At 41.6% G+C, this 21,334-nt stretch overlaps 1 protein-coding gene across 1 annotated transcript in view; it reads right to left on the bottom strand.

The window, feature by feature from the left end:
• The window catches only part of LOC117530530 (gastrula zinc finger protein XlCGF46.1-like), a 40,343-nt gene extending 34,127 nt beyond the window's left edge, over positions 1-6,216 (bottom strand). Inside the window, exon 1 of the mRNA XM_034193424.1 lies at positions 6,212-6,216. The gene's annotated coding sequence lies outside the window, so the exon portion shown is untranslated. The remainder of the gene's footprint in view (positions 1-6,211) is intronic.
• Positions 6,217-21,334: the final 15,118 nt, after the last annotated feature.

The following is a 21,334-nucleotide window of genomic DNA, read 5'->3' as shown; positions in this document are numbered from 1 at the left end:
CTGTTAAAGGCCAACCTGTTAATTAAAATGTACATCTGTGCTCAGCAAAAACAAGGCTTACATTTCTCATAGTTTTCATGTAAGTAAAAGGTCATTTTACAGTGTGAACAGTTCAGTGATTAACTAGGAAAGTAATAAGTGAAATCACACATATATATGTATAAAAACAGAATCAAAGACATTGATCATTGATAAGTATCTTTAAAATTCTTTAACAAGCAAACACAGAAATCTTAAAATAATCAATAAACTCAAATTCCTCATCATATCTACACCAATAACAGCACACATCTGTTAGAGAAATTATGCACCTGACTGTATATCATTATATTGTCACCAGCACACCTTATATATATATATATACACACACACACACACTCCACAAAAATATAAACGCAACACTTTTGGTTTTGCTCCCATTTTGTTTGAGATGAACTCAAAGATCTAAAAATTTTTCCACATACACAATATCACCATTTCCCTCAAATATTGTTCACAAACCAGTCTAAATCTGTGATAGTGAGCACTTCTCCTTTGCTGAGATAATCCATCCAACCTCACAGGTGTGCCATATCAAGATGCTGATTAGACACCATGATTAGTGCACAGGTGTACCTTAGACTGCCCACAATAAAAGGCCACTCTGAAAGGTGCAGTTTTATCACACAGCACAATGCCACAGATGTCGCAAGATTTGAGGGAGCGTGCAATTGGCATGCTGACAACAGGAATGTCAACCAGAACTGTTGCTCGTGTATTGAATATTCATTTCTCTACCATAAGCCGCCTCCAAAGGTGTTTCAGAGAATTTGGCAGTACATCCAACCAGCCTCACAACCGCAGACCACGTGTAACCACACCAGCCCAGGACCTCCAAATCCAGCATGTTCACCTCCAAGATCGTCTGAGACCAGCCACTCGGACAGCTGCTGGAACAATCGGTTTGCATAACCAAAGAATTTCTGCACAAACTGTCAGAAACTGTCTCTGGGAAGCTCAACTGCATGCTCGTCGTCCTCATCGGGGTCTCGACCTGACTCCAGTTCGTCGTTGTAACAGACTTGAGTGGGCAAATGCTCACATTCGCTGGCGTTTGGCACGTTGGAGATGTGTTCTCTTCACGGATGAATCCCGGTTCACACTGTCCAGGGCAGATGGCAGACAGCGAGTGTGGCATCGTGTGGGTGAGCGGTTTTCTGATGTCAATGTTGTGGATCGAGTGGCCCATGGTGGTGGTGGGGTTATGGTATGGGCAGGCGTCTGTTATGGACGAAGAACACAGGTGCATTTTATTGATGGCATTTTGAATGCACAGGGATACCGTGACGAGATCCTGAGGCCCATTGTTGTGCCATACATCCAAGAACATCACTCATGTTGCAGCAGGATAATGCACGGCCCCATGTTGCAAGGATCTGTACACAATTCTTGGAAGCTGAAAATGTCCCAGTTCTTGCATGGCCGGCATACTCACCGGACATGTCACCCATTGAGCATGTTTGGGATGCTCTGGACCGGCGTATACAACAGCGTGTACCAGTTCCTGCCAATATCCAGCAACTTCGCACAGCCATTGAAGAGGAGTGGACCAACATTCCACAGGCCACAATTGACAACCTGATCAACTCTATGTGAAGGAGATGTGTTGCACTGCATGAAGCAAATGGTGGTCACACCAGATACTGACTGGTATCCCCCCCCAATAAAACAAAATTGCACCTTTCAGAGTGGCCTTTTATTGTGGACAGTCTAAGGCACACCTGTGCACTAATCATGGTGTCTAATCAGCATCTTGGTATGGCACACCTGTGAGGTGGGATGGATTATCTCAGCTGTTGGCTTTATGTATATATGGATATATCAGTTATCATACATTCTTTTATTAATACTTCAGCAATAGAAATAAACTCATTGTATCTGTCAGAAGTCTGTTGCTGACTTCTTGATGACCTCTTGAGAAAGTATGCTGTGTTGCAAGCTGATGTTTCTACTCGCACGCATGTGGTTTCAACCACAGGAATGAACAAAAGGTTAACTGACATATGCTGGCTGAGACAACGCCTGATAACGGAGCACGGGACAGGATGTTCTAACTGCACCCTCACCACACCAGCTACCTGAAGTTGCAAAACCTGCTTATGATTGCTCAAATGTTCCAGCCACGTATGCTGACAGCCGCGCCTGTATGTAGGGACATCCTAAATAAAAAGAGCGAGGGCGCAGCCAGAGTTTAGTGCAGTTTGGAGATTGTTAGATAAGCTTGTCTCTGTGCTGCACTCCTCGCGAGCATTTACAATTGAATTCTACTCTCTGACTCTTATTTGACTGTTATGTCTTTCTCTGTTGCAGTTTAATGATGTTTAGGTAATTTTAAACCTAACATCAGCAAAGGAGAAGTGCTCACTATCACAGATTTAGACTGGTTTGTGAACAATATTTGAGGGAAATGGTGATATTGTGTATGTGGAAAAAGTTTTAGATCTTTGAGTTCATCTCATACAAAATGGGAGCAAAACCAGAAGTGTTGCGTTTATATTTTTGTTGAGTGTATATATATATATATATATATATATATATATATATATATATATATATATATATATATACACACACACACACACACACACACACACGAGGGCTGTCAATAAAGTATAGGTCCTTTTTATTTTTTTCAAAAACTATATGGATTTCATTCATATGTTTTTATGTCAGACATGCTTGAACCCTCGTGCGCATGCGTGAGTTTTTCCACGCCTGTCGGTGACGTCATTCGCCTGTGAGCACTCCTTGTGGGAGGAGTCATCCAGCCCCTCGTCGGAATTCCTTTGTCTGAGAAGTTGCTGAGAGACTGGCGGTTTGTTTGATCAAAATTTTTTCTAAACCTGTGAGGCACATCGAAGTGGACACGGTTCGAAAAATTAAGCTGGTTTTCGGTGAAAATTTTAACTGCTGATGAGAGATTTTGAGGTGATACTGTCGCTTTAAGGACTTCCCTTGGAGCGAGACGTCGCGCAGCGCTCCCAGGCGCCGTCGTCAGCCTGTTTCAAGCTGATAACCTCCACATTTTAGGCTCTATTGATCCAGGATGTCGTGAGAGAACAGAGAAGTTTAAGAAGAAGTCGGTTTCAGCATTTTATCCGGATATTCCACTGTTAAAGGAGATTTTTTTAATGAAAGACGTGCGGACGGGTCCGCGCGTCGGGACGCAGCCGGTGCAGTGCGGCGGCACAGGAAAAACACCTCTGTGTTGATAACCATTTGTAAAATCCAGGTGGCTTTTGATGGCTTTCAGTGGAGTGAGTATATGAGAAATTGTTTAACAGCTGGACATGTTCCAACTTGTCCTTAAGGCTTCCAACAGAGATGTTTTTCCTGTGGCGGAGCATCGCAGCGGCTGCGAGCCGATGCTACAATCCGTCCGCACGTCTTTCATTAAAAAAAATCTCCTTTAACAGTGGAATATCCGGATAAAATGCTGAAACTGACTTCTTCTGAAATTTCTCTGTTCTCTCACGATGTCCTGGATCAATAGAGCCTGAAATGTGGAGGTTTTCAGCTTGAAACAGGCTGACGACGGCGCCTGGGAGCGCTGCACGACCTCTCGCACCGTGGGAAGTCCTTAAAGCGACAGTATCACCTCAAAATCTCTCATCAGCCGTTAAAATTTTCACCGAAAACCAGCTTAATTTTTCTAACCGTGTCCACTTCGATGTGCCTCACAGGTTTAGAAAAAATTTTGATCAAACAAAGCGCCAGTCTCTCAGCAACTTCTCAGACAAAGGAATTCCGACGAGGGGCTGGACGACTCCTCCCACAAGGAGTGCTCACAGGCGAATGACGTCACTGACAGGCGTGGAAAAACTCACGCATGCGCACGAGGGTTCAAGCATGTCTGACATAAAAACATATGAATGAAATCCATATAGTTTTTGAAAAAAATAAAAAGGACCTATACTTTGACAGACCTCGTGTGTATATATATATATATATATATATATATATATATAGTCACAACGTATATTATCGTTTGTTCTGCATCACGTCATATGCATGCATATATCTTTTGCACCATGTAGTTTTGCACGTCTCTGTTGGGATTACGGCCTTGAAGCAAGGACAGTGTCTGTGGGAGGACAGCGAAACAATGGAATTGTTGTACACCAGCTGGATTCACGTCATGTCGGGTGACATGTTTGATGGGGAAAAGGAGTACAGGCACACAGCAGCAAACCCACGGAAACACATATTAGCTTGCAATAGCTCACCAGCTGCACAGGATGTTTTGCTCCTATTCATTGCTTTTATTCATGATATTCATAATAGCCAACAATGTCGTCACGCCCTGCTTGTATGCCACTTTTGCTTAATAAAAATGCTGAGCACAGGAAGACAGTTCGACGAGAGTCAAAGAGAGAGAGAAAGGAGACGGCTCACTGAGACTGCTCTTCCCTTTGCATGCAAAGCTGAAAAGGTTGCTGGTCTCGTGTTCACTCATTTATAAATGTCCGGTAGGGTAAGGTATTTGACCCTGACACATCACATAATAAAAAATAAATAAATAAATAAATAATAACTTAATTGTCCATACTTTAACCAACAGCTATATTATAGTAAGTATAACTATTATATATTATAGTATAACTACTATATATTATAGTAAGTATATAGTATAGTATAACTATATTATAGTATTATTTCAACCATGACTTGAATTTGAGAATTTGAATTTGAACTTGAGAATTTAGACAATTTTCACATGTTCAGAAAACATAATTTCCTTATATTGGCATTTAAACTGATTGACATTTGGACATCGCTTGAGTTCCTTCGCCAGATTATTCCGTATTTTAGGGCCACAAGTAGAAACACAAAAGCCTTTCCTGGTCTACCTAGCGCCAGCAATTTTAAAATGATACAAGCCCCTTAAATTATATTTTCCCCCTCTCTCTCCTTAAAAAAAAAAATCATGAATTCTGAGGGGCAGTTGCTTATTTTTCACTTTATAAATTAATTGCAGTGTTAAAATGATAAATATTGCATGTTTTACTAAATATCCTGTTTGACTATATGTACTGTTCAACAGCCCTGTCACCTTCCTGTACCTAAAAGTTAAGACATGCTTAAGGTGATATTCCTCCAGCCTTCCATTGCCTTGTCACACCGTGTCACAGTGCAAAACCCTGATCAATCACAATGCCATCCACAGTCTCACAGTGGGACATTGTTTATCACAATGCGAGAAGAAGCACTGTAGACAGTCTCACAGTGGGACATGGCTTCAAGACCCCCAAGGACTCCTGTTCCACGCCACAATGAATAGACATTCTTGTAAATGAAAGGACCCTTTGATCATCACAGGCCTGTCACTCTCATAGATAGGAGAACAACCATTGTTTCCTCTTACTTAACTCTGTTTATGTGTGAACAGATGTATTCTTCTAACACTGTATGGGTCCCCTGTCCTGACAGATGCATTCCGATTAATTAAGCTTTTCAGCATCACCAGTACGCATGTGCGGAGTGCGTTTCGGTCGGCGGCTATCGGGACAAACAAAAAACGCTTCTGTAACAACACAGCCTAATGTACTGGGAAACATTTATTATGCTTACTTTTGATGAGAAATGCCATTTACCGCACGCAGTAGTGAGCGATATTACGTGTCCGCCGTCAAGCATGTGCATTTGTTTGTCCCGATGCCTTCCCATCAGCCCCTGCACGCCCGAGATGCTGAAAAGGCTTATACACTGCGCTGTCGAACAGCACTGCGTGGAGCGGGCGGCCCCACGGCTCGTCAGCGCCAATAGGCAGCAATGGCCGACGCGGTGTATGGGCACAGATGTGCTGACGTCACCTCAGAGCCGACGCCTGACCAATGAGCAGTCTGTGCGCCTGATGTGTATCAGTCACGTGATTTCTAGGAAACAATACGAGCTTCTGTTCAGGCTTCAGCCACTACAGGACTCGACACAAGGTTCAGGGTTTCGACACAGTTCACAGCCTGCGCACACAGCACTACAAGTTATTAAGATTAGTTCATACAACACGGCAAAGCATTTTTAACTCGGAGTCAACATTACGGCGTTTTCTTCACTAATAAACGTGTTGGAGTAATTTGTCGCCACACGAACTGGAGGAAAAAAAAAACGAGGAAACAAACAGTAAAACAATATAACACATTAACGTCAAACACATCTTAAAAAAAGCATTTACCTGATCACCAGCTGTTAAAGATTTTATATATATATATGTTATCACTGTTAAACATTTGTACCTTTTGTCTTCTTTCTGATGAGAACGGTGTTGTGCTGTTTGCACTTAAACCCGAGAATGTACGTGTTATTCAACCTTGTTTTAGCATGCTGGGGTCAATCTGAACTGGGAATGAGGAGCGGGATGTACTTATTATTATTATTACACAACTTGTTTTCGTAGCCGCTAACGACTGGGAGTAAAAGAACTGAAGGTTGAATTTTGACTGATTATGATGTGATGCTTAGTGTTCCAGGCAGATGCAGAACAGCTGATAACTGCGAACGGGATGTGCTGACCTTCGACGATAAGAGTAAAAGAAAGAAACTGTTTTTCCTTACAGCTGCACTTATTGACGTATGTGTTTATGTTACGGGAAGAAACTTGTCTCGCGTTGTCCCCCCCCCCCCCCCCCCTTAGGACAAGTTTCATGATGTAATGAGGGCTTCTCTAATAAAAAGAGCGGGAGAACAGGCCAGACTTTAGTGTAGCTTTGGTGTACAGCCTGGCCGCACTCCGCGCGTGATTAATTTGACTTTCTGTCTCACTGGTGGTTCTTGACTCTGTTTGTCTTATCAAAGGTTTTAAGAATGTTTGGAGGAGAAAATACCCAACATTGACTGGGGGCTCGTCCGGGATCTCAACAATACCGGAGGTGTCCAGCGGAGGTCGTCAAGTCCAGACGTAAATCCTTGGCCAAGGTCCGATCGATTGATTGTGTCTGCAATTGTCGACCACCGTTGGCATCGTCTGGTTGACGAGATTTTCCCGAAGAAGACAGACAGGAGGTCGAGTCAGTGAGTAAAATTTCTTTGTAACAGTACTGAGTGAGTGGTGATCAGATCACATAAACAGTTAAATTCCGCAAGCGATGATACAGAATCGTCTGTTAATGCAAAGCAGTTAAACTCTGTAAGGAGGGTGCGGACTCCTCTGTTTATATACGCGTACCGGTAGGGGATAAAAGTGATCACATAAAACAGTTAAACTCCGTAAGCGATGATACAGAATCGTCTGTTAATGAAACACAGTTAAACTCTGTAAGGAGGGCGGACTCCTCTACGGTTGCGAGGGACGCACGTAGTTAAATTCCGGAAGGAGGATACGGACTCCTCTGTTTTAATATGTAAAGGAAATCCCGGGTAGAAATACGTGCACTGTAAAAAAGCAGTTAAATTTGGCAGGGACGGCGGAGTCCCCTAATGCAGGACATTAGTTAAAATTCACGGGAGGGCGAGCTCCCCTGGCATAAGAATACGCGTACGATTATTAAAAGTGTTTCTATGTGTAAATAGTGTTTTGTGTAAGTGTAAATAACTGTGTGAAAGTGTAATACTTTGGACAACGTTAGTGACAACCGTGTGTGTGGAAGCAGCAGGCAAGTGATTCCGCTTCCTACGGGGAGGTGAAAGGAATCAACCACACGACGGCAAATTAATTGTCACGTCCAAAGTGTGAAAACTTCAGATTTAGAACACCCTAGGTGTGCCCCCGTCTGAAGTCCAAATTATAACAAGGGATAATAAAAATGGGGGGTAAGACGTCTAAAAAGAAGGAAAATTTATCAACTGACGACTGGAAATTTATGGAAGCAAAAAATCCAAAAGCAACTAAGAAATTGGAGACCTGGATAAATAAACATGACTTTGACGGACGACTGAACCTGATCAGCATACAGAAGCTAAAGAAGGAGTTAGAACAGAAACATAAAGGTGATGAGAAAAAGATGCAGAAAGTAGGGGCAGATTTAGTGGCATTTTGGGAGGAGGAAGCAGAGAACAGACAGAAGGGAGCAGAGAAGCGACGATTAGAGAAAGCAAGGAAAAAGAAAGCTGTAGGTAAGGCAGAAGAAGATGTGATAATTCAGCACAGAGAACCAGAACAGCCTCAGCAACCACCGACGGCTGGATCGTCGGTGACAACACCACCCTTATCTCCTCTACCAGAGGATGACGATGTACCGCCACCACAGTATGATTTGGCAGTAAAACCTAAGGTAAAAAGTGAAAAACCAGAAAAACCAGAAAAACCACAAACACGCAGTCAAGCGAAAGTGCCTACAGCCCCTCCCATGGTGGAACACAGTGACCAGGGAGGTGCCTATCCTATGATAGAAGTACCAAATCCTCGTGCAGGAACAGCAGGACAGCGATCAACCATGCTCGTATATCGAACATGGAATGCTGATGATATCAAAGCAGCAGTCGACATGATACCATCGCCACATGTCGATATTGAGGGATTTATGCAGGATATAGAAAACATTAGAAATTCTTACCACCTTAGTGGACCTGAAGTCCAACAGGTGTGGATGAAAGCATGTGGCCCTAAATGGAGTCAAGCACGGGGAGACTGGAATCCTGCAGACCAACAAGGCGTACCACTGACACATGATGATCCAGTCTTGAAAACAAGAGTGGAAGCTATGATTACACGTGCAAAAGGTGTGTTAGGACCAAAGATAAATTATACTGAAATTACCAGGACAACTCAGAAAGAAGGAGAACCATGGACAGAGTTTAGATGCAGATTTGAGAGTGTATTTAGGGTCCATAGTGGCATATTGCCAGGAACACCAGTGTATGAACAACAATTGAAAAACGCTCTGATCCAACATTCCAATAAGGATATAAAAGCTTGGATACAGAAACATTGGATTGGATTGCCTACAGGCACATTGGAAGAAACACATACACACTGCTGTCATGCAGAAGGAGTCTTAAAGCAGAAAAAGACAGGGAACAGCAACAAAGGAGTGTATGTAGCACACGGAGATGATGAAATATGTTACCAACAGGGTAACTTAAGACAGCAGAAGCAGTGCAAACGCCCCCAAAAGCCATGGCAAAATAGACAAGGTGGACAGCCACAACGTCAAGGACCATGGCAACCACAACAGCAGCACAGACAGGGAGGGCGACCACGGGGTCCCCTAATTTGTTGGAACTGTGGAAGAGAGGGACATATGTATAGAAATTGTCCGAATCCACCTACTGAGGGAGCAGCAGGAGGAATTCCACAACGGAATAATCCTCCACAGCCACAGTATCCACAATGACTAGAATCCATAATCCATGATTCCACATCAGATAGGCAGTCTGATTGTGATATGGATCTGTGTGCCTTACTGGGAAATCCGGTACCAAAACCAGAAGTGACTTTGTTGGTAAATGGACGACCAGTGACATTCCTTTGTGATACAGGAGCATGTAGAACCACATGTAATGACAACATACCTGTCCATCAATTAAGCAACAAAATTTTTAGGGTTCGCTCTGCAAATGGACAAACATCAGACGTCCCTATCACTAAACCCATAACGTTGACAGATCCATTTGGCCTGACATGTACTATGTCAGTGTTGAGCATGCCACAATGTCCAGTTAACCTTTTAGGACGAGACGGATTGACTGCATTGGGCTTGTCCATAATTGTGGAACAAGGGAAATTAGTTGTTGAACGCCCAGGAGGCGTTAACATGGTAAGAGAAGAAAGCGATGACCCCACATTCCACTATTACTATACATTTGACATTTCAGAAGAAGATGCTGCAGGATGGGGTAAAGATGTCGTCTTGCAAGCGACAGCCCTACTAAAAAATCCTGAACAAAAGATGTCACCACCTGACCTGCATGTCACAATGTGGCATAAAGATCTTCCAGGTCCGGATGGTGACTATGAAAACAAATTGAAAAACATTTCACCTGTGAAGCTGACAATGACCGATTTGATTCATGATGGCAACTCAACAGCTGTCATAACAGTGACAGGTGCCACTGAAGACATTTTAAAATTGAGATTCACAGGTATGCCTTTGCATGTGTCACTTTGTAAGCCATATTTGACAGAATGGCAAGAACTGGGACTGACAGTCATAACAGCTTTGTCAGCCACTGATTGGAGCAGAGTTGGACCACGAACGGAGTTCAGTCCATCAACTAAATTGTATAAAGTGCCAGTTAATGCCTCATTGGTGCTGACAGCTGGAACACACATTGATGCGTCCACTTCACAATCCTGAGTGTTTCAGTTGAGTCCTGAAGAGGATGATCTTCTCTCTTCTGTACCATCAGGATTGTGGACAACAGGTCCTTCAGACGTAGGACTGATAAAAAATGCACAACCTGTAGTTATAAGACCAAAAACAGAATACAGACCATGTGTAAGACAGTATCCATTGAAACCTGATGCAATTGAAGGAATCAGGCCAGTAATAGAGAATTTATTAACAGCAGGAGTAATAGTGCCATGTCCAGATTCACCATGTAACACACCCATATTTCCTGTAAAAAAGGCTCCGCCCTCAGTGGGGTGGAGAATGATTCAAGATCTGCAGGCAGTAAATGCTGCTGTGATTAAAAGAGCACCATGTGTCCCAGATCCACACACCTTGTTAAATTCGCTGAGACCAAATTCTAATAGTTTCTCAGTAATTGACATAAGTAATGCATTTTTCTCTGTGCCAGTACATCCAGATAGTCAATTCTGGTTTGGTTTTACCTTTAAAGGACAACGATATACATTCACCAGATTACCGCAGGGTTACGCAGAGAGTCCAACTATTTATTCTCAAGTCATGTCAGCATGTTTAGCTAATTTCGTTCCACCGGCAGATAGCCAACTATTAGTGTATGTTGATGACATTTTGATTGCCTCTGACACACGAGAAAACTGCATAACTGACACAGTAGCATTATTATGTTTCTTATTTGACAATGGCCACAAAGTGAGTAAAAACAAAGTTCAGTTGTGTAGGGATAAAGTAAAATATTTAGGACATGAATTATCAGCCACAGGGCGTACTATCCTGTCTGATAGGAAGGAAGCAATTTTGCACGCTCCAAAACCACAAACCAAAAAGCAGATGATGTCATTTCTTGGACTGACTAATTACTGCAGGGCATGGATTCCCTGCTATGCAGAATTAACTAGTCCACTTTCTGATTTGATGTACAAGGATGATATTTCAATGTCAACCGTGTTGGAATGGAACAAAGATGCTGAGGAAGCTTTTGTAAAAGTAAAACAAACATTAGTGTCATCCACAGTTTTGGCACTACCAGATTATAGTAAACCATTCATTCAAACAGTTGATTGTAAGAATAAGTTCATGACTAGTGTTTTGGTTCAAGTGTATGGCTCAAAATTGAGGCCAGTTGCCTACTACTCATCTAAATTGGATGCAGTAGCAAGTGCTTTACCACCATGCGTACAGGCTGTTGTTGCAGCCTCTATGGCTGTTCAAAGTAGCAGTAGTGTTGTTCTATTCCATCAGTTGACACTGAAAGTTCCACATGCAGTCTCTGCACTTCTGTTGCAGACAAACATGAGCCTTTTGTCCCCAGCAAGACATCTTTCGTGTATGTCCTTGCTATTATCACAACCACACCTTACGGTAGAGCGCTGTACAACATTGAATCCATCCACATTGATACCTTTACCTGAGGATGGTGAGCCGCACAATTGTCTTGATGTAGCTACGGTCTGTACGAAAGCACGCCCAGACCTCCGGGACACACCCATCCCAAACAGTACAATCGTGTATGTGGATGGTTCTTCCACTAAAAACGCTTATGGACAAACACAATCTGGATATGCTGTTGTCACAAATTCAGAAGTATTGGATTCTGCTTCATTGCCATCCTCATTTTCAGCACAAGCAGCTGAATTAGTTGCTTTAACTGCAGCTTGCTATCTGTTTAAAGGTACGGCTGTATCAATTTATACAGACAGCCAGTACGCTTTCAGCACAGTGCATGTGTTTGCAAAACTGTGGGAAGAGCGTGGAATGGTGACATCATCTGGAAAGCCAGTGACTCATGCCACTCTCCTAACTGCACTACTGAAAGCTGTGAAATTGCCTAAACAAATTGCTATATGCAAATGTGCGGCTCACACCAAAGGCTCTGACAGTATTTCAAAAGGAAATGATTTTGCTGACAGAGCAGCAAAAGAGGCAGCAGCAGCTTCTTCTATTTTTGTTGTACAGGAAACTACTCCAGATTTGCATTTAGGTCATACACTGCTTGCTGACATGCAACAGCAGGCAAATGACAGAGAAAAACAAATGTGGATAGCTAAAGGAGCTACGTATGCAAATGATTTGTACGTATGACCACAAAAGAAACCCATATTGCCAAAAAATATGTTTAAATGGGCAGCTATTATGAGCCATGGCGTGACGCATGTCTCATCAGGGGGTATGATATCGCAATTGCAATCTATTTTTTGTCTTTATGGGTTCGATGCATATGCAAAACAGCATTGTAGAGCATGCATGACATGTGCAAAACACAACTCACAAGGCAATTTGAGACCCCAAAGAGGCAAATTTCCAACACCACAATATCCCTTTCAAGTGATTCATATGGATTATATACAGCTGAGTAAACATGAAGGGAAGGAATTTTGTTTAGTCATAATTGATGCCTTCTCAAAATGGGTAGAATTGTTCCCTACAAAACATGCAGATGCACTTACAGTGGCTAAGGCATTGTGCAAAGACATCATTCCACGATTTGGAATACCAGAAACAGTCTATTCAGATAATGGAGCGCATTTTGTTAATACAATAGTGCAATACGTAGGAGAAGCGCTACAGGTCAATCTCAAAAATCATTGTGCTTATCATCCACAAAGCGCCGGATTAGTGGAAAGGATGAATGGAACAGTAAAAAACAGACTTAGAAAGACAATGGAGGAAACAGGCAGACCATGGACGCATTGTGTAGATTTGGTAAAAATGTATATAAACATAACTAGTACCATGGGGTTGACACCGTATGAAACATTGTTTGGCAGAAAATATCGATTGCCATATTATGGACAAATTTGGGATGTACCTGAGGAAGCCAATTTGGCGGATTACATGAGAAAAATGTTAGAAGGACAACGAGGGAGAGTTCCAAACACTGATGATCCCATTTCTCCACAGGAGGACCCTAAAGTGGTACCTGGAGACTGGGTGTTGATAAGAAGCATCAAGAGAAAACACTGGCATTCACCTAAATGGGAAGGGCCCCATCAAGTACTACTCACAACACCCACAGCCTTGAAAATTGGGGAAAGAAGTACATGGATTCATTTGACTCACTGTAAGAAAGTCATTTCTGCAGACACAGACAAACAGTAAGAACAGTAGGACAAGACTAGTAATAGTGTGTGAGCTTGGTGTTAAGATCCAGGTTAGACACGAAAGCTAGCAGAAGACATTAAGAAGCCACTGTTCTGAACATAGGTGTGCTGTAGTGTGCAGAAATGGCGAAAGAAAAAAAACAAAAGAACGAGGGTTTCTGGACCCCATGGACAGTCCTTGTTATGCTACTTTTCTTTTTCGGATTGGGTTTATTATTAAAAGCCATAAGCACGAGACATGATAATAAGGATCACCTCCGCAGATTGCAGAGACCAAAAAGAAGTAACGAAGACCCCAGTCCGATAATAAATGCCACAGTACATAGCTGTGATAGGAACAATGCGTACCGATTTGGTATACAAGCCTGCATTCCTAGAAAAGCTTCTGTGGTCATCTCTGTACCATATAGTGCCCTTACCCATGGAATATGGGATGGTGGGGATGGTGACAGAGGGACTAATTACGGAAATAGTTTCTCATGGTATATGACCAATGATCAACAAGATAAGAGATGGGAAACGTTGGTAGCCGATGAATGGAGTAGATGGACACCAAGATGGGCACAAACCGAGTGGGCTAAGTACCAGAGTCAAATTCTCAAAATGTATCAAACAGATGATAAGCTGTCTATAGTGGTGAATACCACAGAAAAAGGAACCATATTCCCACCTGATATAGAGGGAGACTGTTGGTTGTTCCTCCTTTGGGTATACAAAAAAGGAAAAGATCCGTATTTCCATTTTTTCCTCTGTGAAACAGATAGAGTACAGCAACCAATATTGACCGAATTAAGTACGTCAAAGGGGGTGTCCATACAAGTAAAGGGGGTGCCCGTACAAGGCACAAAAGACATGAAGGCAGATGACTGGTTCCTAGTAACTACAGGAATTAGTGGACAAAATAACAATTGGCTTTTAATGGCAGAACAAGCAGGACTAGCAGCAAAGAAGGACTGTGTTGTATGTATGGGACCCAGACCTATATTACAGGTAATACTGGCAGCATTACCCAAAGACTGTCTGTTGACTATTATGACACAGACATACATTGCGGCAAACAACAATTGTTCTAAGTGGGACAAGATCTATCCATTGACCAAATTGACTAAGATCAAACCTTTATTTTCAAGCAAAGTTGGGCATGCTAACCATACATGTGTACACTTGACAGGGACAAGTAAGACTTTGGGTAGCTTAAGCCACACTGCCTGGTGTAAGAATGTGGTCCATAGTACTCCCACATTCAAACCTGTCGGTAGGAGTGATGTATGGTGGTGGTGTGGTGATAACAGAATCTTTGACAGACTGCCACGAAATGTGTCAGGTTATTGTGCATTAATATCATTATTGTTACCAGTTGAAGCCATACCCATGACCCCTGAAGACGTTACGACATATGCAGCCTCTCTTATTCCTGAAGATTGGCAGAAAGGCATAGCCAGACAGAGTAAAAAGAGAGTGGAAAGGAGTAGGAAATCCAACATATATTGACGCAATAGGAGTCCCCAGAGGAGTGCCTGACGAGTATAAACTGGTTGATCAAATAGCAGCTGGATTCGAATCTTCCATCTGTTGGTGGTGTTCAATTAATAAAAACGTGGACAGAATAAACTACATCCACTACAATGTGCAGAAATTAGGAAATTGGACTGAGGAAGGATTTAAGGCTGTCCATTCACAGTTAGAAGCCACGTCCCTTATGGCCTTCCAGAATCGTATTGCTCTGGATATGTTGTTGGCGGAGAAAGGAGGTGTTTGTGCCATGTTCGGAGAACAATGCTGCACATTCATTCCCAACAACACAGCTGCAGACGGCAGTCTCACTCAAGCCATTGACGGGCTGAGGACGTTGAACAGGAAGATGAAAGAGCACAGTGGAGTAAACACCGAAGGCTGGGATTGGTGGCTGGAAGGGATGGGAAGATGGAGGTCTTTGATTTCTTCACTATTAGTGTCTATAGCAGTATTTGCTGCAATTCTAACATTGTGTGGATGTTGTTGTATTCCATGTCTCCGAGGCCTTGTAAATAGAATGATAACCGCAGCAATAAGTCCAGGACCAGGAGGGGGACCAGCATCATATCCACTCCTGGGGAAAGACGACACCGAGGAGGACAATGACTCCCATGACCTGTACCCAGACCCATGGAAGTATGATGACCCAGACACCGATGATAGTGACAATGATGACATCACCTCTGGGGTGTAAGCCTATAGAACATACCATGATGAACCTCTTAGTGAAAATCTCAAAAAGAAGTGCTAAGCTAGGTGATAACTACTACTGTATGTTTAACAGGTGATAAACAGGAGGGAAATGTTAAAGATTTTATATATATATATGTGTTATCACTGTTAAACATTTGTACCTTTTGTCTTCTTTCTGATGAGAACGGTGTTGTGCTGTTTGCACTTAAACCCGAGAATGTACGTGTTATTCAACCTTGTTTTAGCATGCTGGGGTCAATCTGAACTGGGAATGAGGAGTGGGATGTACTTATTATTATTATTACACAACTTGTTTTCGTAGCCGCTAACGACTGGGAGTAAAAGAACTGAAGGTTGAATTTTGACTGATTATGATGTGATGCTTAGTGTTCCAGGCAGATGCAGAACAGCTGATAACTGCGAACGGGATGTGCTGACCTTCGACGATAAGAGTAAAAGAAAGAAACTGTTTTTCCTTACAGCTGCACTTATTGACGTATGTGTTTATGTTACGGGAAGAAACTTGTCTCGCGTTGTCCCCCCCCCCTTAGGACAAGTTTCATGATGTAATGAGGGCTTCTCTAATAAAAAGAGCGGGAGAACAGGCCAGACTTTAGTGTAGCTTTGGTGTACAGCCTGGCCGCACTCCGCGCGTGATTAATTTGACTTTCTGTCTCACTGGTGGTTCTTGACTCTGTTTGTCTTATCAAAGGTTTTAAGAATGTTTGGAGGAGAAAATACCCAACACCAGCGACCAACAGCAGAGACAAAACTTCACCAGATATGGCCAGACAGTGGATTAGCAGCAGTTAGCCGCTGTTTCAAAACTTTCTCAGTTACTCGACCTTTTCGCGCCAACTTCACCTTTTATTCTTCTTCCAGTTTACTGTCGACCTTTGTGTTTCTGAAGCTCTTCATACAACCCCTGGCAAAAATTATGGAATCACCGGCCTTGGAGGATGTTCATTCAGTTGTTTAATTTTGTAGAAAAAAAAAGCAGATCACAGACATGACACAAAACTAAAGTCATTTCAAATGGCAACTTTCTGGCTTTAAGAAACACTATAAGAAATCAAGAAAAAAAAATTGTGGCAGTCAGTAACGGTTACTTTTTTAGACCAAGCAGAGGGAAAAAAATATGGACTCACTCAATTCTGAGGAATAAATTATGGAATCACCCTGTAAATTTTCATCCCCAAAACTAACACCTGCATCAAATCAGATCTGCTCGTTAGTCTGCATCTAAAAAGGAGTCATCACACCTTGGAGAGCTGTTGCACCAAAAGGACTGACATGAATCATGGCTCCAACACGAGAGATGTCAATTGAAACAAAGGAGAGGATTATCAAACTCTTAAAAGAGGGTAAATCATCACACAATGTTGCAAAAGATGTTGGTTGTTCACAGTCAGCTGTGTCTAAACTCTGGACCAAATACAAACACCATGGGAAGGTTGTTAAAGGCAAACATACTGGTAGACCAAGGAATACATCAAAGCATCAAGACAGAAAACGTAAAGCAATATGTCTCAAAAATCGAAAATGCACAACAAAACAAATGAGGAATGAATGGGAGGAAACTGGAGTCAACGTCTGACCGAACTGTAAGAAACCGCCTAAAGGAAATAGGATTTACATACAGAAAAGCTAAACGAAAGCCATCATTAACACCTAAACAGAAAAAACAAGGTTACAATGGGCTAAGGAAAAGCAATCGTGGACTGTGGATGACTGGATGAAAGTCATATTCAGCGATGAATCTCGAATCTGCATTGGGCAAGGTGATGATACTGGAACTTTTGTTTGGTGCCGTTCCAATGAGATTTATAAAGATGTCTGCCTGAAGAGAACATGTAAATTTCCACAGTCATTGATGATATGGGGCTGCATGTCAGGTAAAGGCACTGGGGAGATGGCTGTCATTACATCATCAATAAATGCACAAATTTATGTTGATATTTTGGACACTTTTCTTATCCCATCAATTGAAAGGATGTTTGGGGATGATGAAATCATTTTTCAAGATGATAATGCATCTTGCCATAGAGCAAAAACTGTGAAAACATTCCTTGCAAAAAGACACATAGGGTCAATGTCATGGCCTGCAAATAGTCCGGATCTTAAGCCAATTGAAAATCATTGGTGTAAGTTGAAGAAAATGGTTCATGACAAGGCTCCAACCTACAAAGCTGATCTGGCAACAGCAATCAGAGAAAGTTGGAGCCAGATTGATGAAGAGTACTGTTTGTCACTCATTAAGTCCATGCCTCAGAGACTGCAAGCTGTTATAAAAGCCAGAGGTGGTGCAACAAAATACTAGTGATGTGTTGGAGTGTTCTTTTGTTTTTCATGATTCCATAATTTTTTCCTCAGAATTGAGTGAGTCCATATTTTTTTCCCTCTGCTGTCATTGTCAGAGTGCAGCAGATAATCAATAAATGACTGTGACTTTGCTCCTGCGAGCAGTTTTCCTGCGAGTCGAAGAAACTGAAGGCAGTGTGTGAGTTTGTTCCTCCATTATGTTAAGACAGTATTTCAGTACTTTTATAATGGAAACATCAACAGGTTATGGAACCAGGAAGGAGTTTGGAAGCTGATGGACCAATTATGTTTCGATGGAGATGAGAAAAGCTGTCAGTTAAGTTTCTCGCACACCTGCGTCTGCTCGATCTAAAGAGGCTCAAACTGCAAGAGCCAGATGAAGGTGACGAGGTGCAGATGAAGACGCTGAAAGAAATAAAGAGGTGTTTTTTGAACTGATTCAAGTGTTGGATGATGAAAGTCTGTCACTTGTGATGACAGATGCAGCGGACGACGGCAGGAAGGTGCTTCAGATTCTCAGAGACCATGATGCTGGTAAGGTGAAGCCATGTGTGATCAGTCTGTATACAGAGCTGGCATCCCTTCAAAAAGCTGTGAGCGTCACAGATTATATTATTCACCGATCACTATTCAGGAGCTACTTTTGTGTATTTTTTTAAAGCTCAGAGCGACACAGTTAAAGCTACAGAGAAGTTCATTGCTGATGGAGCAACTTATGGAAAAATCAAGTGCATCAGATCAGATAACGGCACAGAGTTTACATCTCCAGAGTTTCAGTCACTGATTTGTCAAAACACCATTCAGCATGAGACCTCAGCTCATTATTGTCCCCATCAAAATGGGACATGGACAAAGTCTGACCTTTCAAGGATGAGAACATTTGGGTCGGTGTGTTGTGTCCACAAACAGAACAAGAAAAAAACTGGACTGACAATGTGAAAAAGGGGTTTTTGTGAGTGTAAACCTGTTAAATTAAAGACAACCCAGACATTATACACAGAGAATAATCAGACAGTGAGACTGTAATTCTTTCTTGCATGCAAGGAGAGCAAAGATGACGGAACCACCCCCCCCATCTCACTCTGAAGGACCCGTTCTTGCTCCCCTCCTTTTATTCAAATACAAACATAAAGACAAGAATGAGCAAAAGAAAACAGCTCAGCGCCTGTCTCCATCCAGATAAGACATTATCATGGGTTTCTCAACAGAGTCAAAACAAAACCAGTTACAGCTGGTTTTCACAGGGCACAATGTTCCTGCTCAGTAACAAGATTTATGCTCTCAGACATTTCTCAAGGCAGCAAGAGGACATTTTGCCATGTGAAATGCTCAGTGATTCGTTTAGTAAGAAAAAAAAAAAAAAAAATCAGACACACAATGTATAGGAAAAACAGAATAAAGACATAATTGGTAACATATATTTACAATTTCTAACAGTGAGTTATGACAAAAACAGCTCTTCATATCTTGTCTTTTATCCAGACACAGGAAAAGAACCTCAAAAACAGGTTGGTGAAGTTCATCCCCTTACCAAAAAGTAGTACATGCAAGTATGTTTCAAGTATACTTCCAGTTTACTTTTTATATACTTATCAGTACTATTTTTTGGTAAGGGTCACCAAATGTGTAAATGAGTGTCAGACTCAGACAGATCTGGACACGAGAGAAAAGATTCTGTACAAGGTGTCATGCTCGGCCCTGATTGGGTTTTTGGTTTAATTGCTTCCCCTTTCTTTGACCCACTTTCTGCTCCTGTTCTGTTTTATTAGTTATCCGCCAAGGAGGTTATGTTTTCGGTCGCGTTTGTTTGTCAGCAGGATAACTCAAAAAGTTTTGAACAGATTTTGATGAAATTTTGTGGAGTGGTTGGAAATGACAAGAGGAACAAGTGATTCAATTTTAGTGGTGATCCGGATCATGAGCCGGATCACAATGATAACGCGTTAGCATGTCTATGGCATTTTCAATGTTAAAAGTTAGCATTAAGCAGTTGCAGCTGTCACCACGTTCGAGTGCATTTGTTTTCAAATTGTAATATTTCTTTAATTTATTTTTGTTTATATATTAATAATCTAATGATTATTATATACAATTTTAGAGAAAGAGACAAAAAGAAATAGATCACTGTGCCAAGGAGGGAATCTCTTTAGGGTCAGTGACCCTATGGCCTTGTTTAGAGAAGTGTTTCATAAATGTTAAAAAAATTCATATATTTGCAGTTTAGCTGAAAAATAAATTGAATTTTGTCTCTTATTTGTTTTTGTCTATAAGCACATGCAATATCAATATCTGTGCTCAGACGACAGTAGCTTCTGGGAAAGGTGCAAATTGCAATAAACTGTGATGCCAAGCGCTAAGGATACATGCTATCCAGTCACAGCAGATGAAACTTTTTTTTACTACTGAGCAAACATCATTGTAAGACTTTTTTAGGTTCAATGATTCCACGGCGTGTACATGTTATGGCGTCACTGACCCGATGGCCTTGGCGGAGGTTTGCACTCTGAGTGCTTCTAGTTTATCATGTATTTATTCCCTGTTCTATTTTACTTTGGTTCTCTGTTACTTCGCATTCTTTAGCTATTGTCTAGTTCTTTTCTTGTTCTGCCAGATTGTGTTTTCATTGTTTATCATCTATTAATTTCTGTTGATCTTTAGTATTGGTATTTTGGCATTATGGCTTGTTGATTTTCTGGTTTTCATTTGGTATTCTTCAATCAGTTGTGTTTTCATTATGTTATCACTTGTTTAGTTTTGCTTTAGTATTCTGCTTCATGTCTCCTGATCAGTTATCATGTCATGCCTGGTTCTTGGCTATGTTTTTCTTCCCTAAGTTTTCATTGTTACTTTTGTTCATAGTAATATTATATTCCGTAGTAGCTCTGTTCTTAGTTCTGTGTTTCACTCCAACCTGCACCTGCTCTATGTTTTCATCCCTCTGGCAACTCTGTGTTGTCACGTGATGTCACTCCACTAGCTCTGTGCCTGATGGAGATTTTATGAGTTATCATTTATTTAATTAATCATTGCCTGCTTACATGATATTCAATGTAATCAAAAGTAGTCTGAGTTGAGTTTCTGCTTCTTGTGAAATGAACTTGTTAAAGATTTTGTATATATGTTATCACTGTTAAACATTTGTACCTTTGTCTTCGTTCTGATGAAAATGTTATTATGCTGTTTTTCACTTGTCTTAAAATAACCCTGAGAATGTACTTGTTATTCAACTTTGTTTTAGCATGCTGGGGTCAGTCTGAACTGGGAGTGAAGAACTGGAGGTTGTTTTGACAGTTGTGAATTTACGACCTTGTGCTGTGCGAGTACAGGAACATTCCAAGCAGATGCAGAACAGATGATAAGTGCAACAGACGAGCCTGCAAGAACGGGATGTGCTGACCTTCGATGATAAGATTAAAGGAA

The sequence above is a fragment of the Thalassophryne amazonica genome, chromosome 18 (assembly GCF_902500255.1).
Source record: "Thalassophryne amazonica chromosome 18, fThaAma1.1, whole genome shotgun sequence".
Classification (NCBI taxonomy): domain Eukaryota; kingdom Metazoa; phylum Chordata; class Actinopteri; order Batrachoidiformes; family Batrachoididae; genus Thalassophryne; species Thalassophryne amazonica.
Note: the sequence above shows the minus strand (reverse complement) of the source record. Positions and strands in the feature narration are given on the sequence as shown.